Source organism: Geospiza fortis, unplaced genomic scaffold (genome assembly GCF_000277835.1).
Source record: "Geospiza fortis unplaced genomic scaffold, GeoFor_1.0 scaffold4, whole genome shotgun sequence".
NCBI lineage: Eukaryota > Metazoa > Chordata > Aves > Passeriformes > Thraupidae > Geospiza > Geospiza fortis.
In genome coordinates, this window is record NW_005054475.1 from 796,774 (window position 1) to 798,831 (window position 2,058).

General features: G+C 54.1%; 1 protein-coding gene across 1 annotated transcript in view; it reads left to right on the forward strand.

Moving 5' to 3' along the window:
* SZRD1 (SUZ RNA binding domain containing 1) overlaps positions 1-2,058 on the forward strand; it is a 17,450-nt gene that overhangs the window by 13,017 nt on the left and 2,375 nt on the right. The window lies entirely within an intron of this gene.

The following is a 2,058-nucleotide window of genomic DNA, read 5'->3' on the forward strand; positions in this document are numbered from 1 at the left end:
CAGAGCCCCCAGCAGTGCAGGAACAGCCCCAGAGCTCAGCTCAGAGCCCCCAGCACTGCAGGAACAGCCCCAGAGCTCAGCTCAGAGCTCCCAGCACTGCAGGAATGTGACTTTGGCCAGGCCACCTCTCCTCTGCTGGGAAGGAGGCAGCAGAACAGAGCCTTCCCCAGGGCTGCCATGTGGCTTGTGTCACCTCTGTCCCACAGTCCCAGCTGAGGGCTCAGCAGCCCTGTTTCTACTTGGAGTGAAATGATTTGAGAAGCTCCTGAGTGTGTTTCCCCCCTTTCCACCCTGTTTACCTGTTGTCTCTCTCCCCCATGTGCTGAAGTATTTAATGCGGATATTCCAGGAGGGCCTGGAGCTGAAAATGTGGTTTCAAGACCACGATGTCACCTGGGCTGGCTCAGTGAGGAGCCAACCCCTGCCCCTCATTTGGCTTCCCCTGTTTGCCACCAGCTGCTCCACATCATCTCCATCCTCAGCAGGATATCCACTGCCCTCAGAGAGCAGGAGGCTGCTCTCACACATTCCCTCCCTCCTGAGAACACTGGAATGGGATTTTTGTTCCCCCCAGTCCCCTTGAAGAGGGAGGAAGCTGCCTGCAGGTGTTTGCCCTCCCCAGGAGGCTCTGCCTTATGAAGCTCTGCCTGGTTTTGTTACCTCCCAGGACAGGGTTGGGTAGGAAACTCAACCTCCCACCCACCTTTTATCTTCCTCAAATGATTTATTCTCTTCTAGGTGGAGGCTGCCGTGGCTTGTATGACCAACAGCCAACACTGTGGTTTGGCATCTTGTAGTGACTTGTGCTCCTTTTCCCTGCTCACAGGGGCAGGGAATTTCTGTCCAAACCCGTTCCCTTCCCGAGCTGTGCCCGCTGTGGTTCCTGCAGGTCGCAGGGGGAAGCAGCCAGGCCTCAGAGCAGAGCAGCTGCCTCCTGCCACAAGTTTGGAATTTCCTTCTGTAGTGCCAGTTATCAGCTGGCTAAACTAGGACACTCTCAGGTAGTGTTTTGCCTCCTTCCTTTGTGATTAAATCAAGCACAAAAAGCTGTTTCGGAGCCTCTTTTAACGGAGCTGTCGTGAGGATCTAAAAATACCGGTGGGGTTGGGGCAGGTCACCTGCAGGAGGGTTGAAACCTGGCTTTGTCCTCCTCTTTAGCAGAGTTTTCTCTGTAATTGCTCTGGTTGCAACACCTGGCCAGCTCGGCAGAGGTGGCTGCCAGCCTCGGGCAGAGCTGACAGCTCAGACCCGGCTCTGGCAGTGATGAACGCGTCTCCCTGCCCATGGGTGACTCGCTGGGTGACTGCAGCGTGTGGAAAGGCAGGGAGCAGCCCAGGGAGGCTCCCTGCTGTGTGTGGGGCAGGGCAGGGCCTTCTCCTGGCAGGAATGTGGCCCTGCTGGCCAGCCCTGCCCCTGGCTCGGGGCTCTGGGCTCAGCTTCCCTGGATCGCCCTGTGTCGCAGACATCTTTTCATGAAAATCCTTTCCTTAGGATTTTTTCCTCCTGAGAAGCTGAGAGACGTGAGGAATAAAATGTAAACAATGATTATCTGCTGCTGTGGAATGCAGCAGGTGCATCTGTGATTGGTCTCATGTGGATGTTTGTAATTAATGGCCAATCACAGCCCAGCTGGCTCAGACTCTCTGTCCGAGCCACAAGCCTCTGATATCATTCCTTTCTATTCTATTCTTGTGTAGCCTTCTGAGATGAAACCTTTTCTTCTATTCTTTTAGTATAGTTTTAGTGTAATATATATAATAAAATAATAAATCAGCCTTCTGAAACATGGAGTCAGATCCTCGTCTCTTCCCTCATCCTAAGACCCCTGTGAACACAATCACAGCCCTGGCTGTGGCCACTGCTGCTCCATGCCCAGCAGGTCTGGCCTGATCCCTGCCTGGATCCAGGAGTACCTTGCTGTGGAATTGCTGTGGAATTACTGGGGAATCTGTGGGGTTTTGCCCTCACAGGTGGTTTTTTGCCAGCTGAGGTGGTTAAAATGAGCGATGAGCGCTCCGCTCCGGATCCACGGCCTGCTGTGGGAGTGCTGCTGCTTAC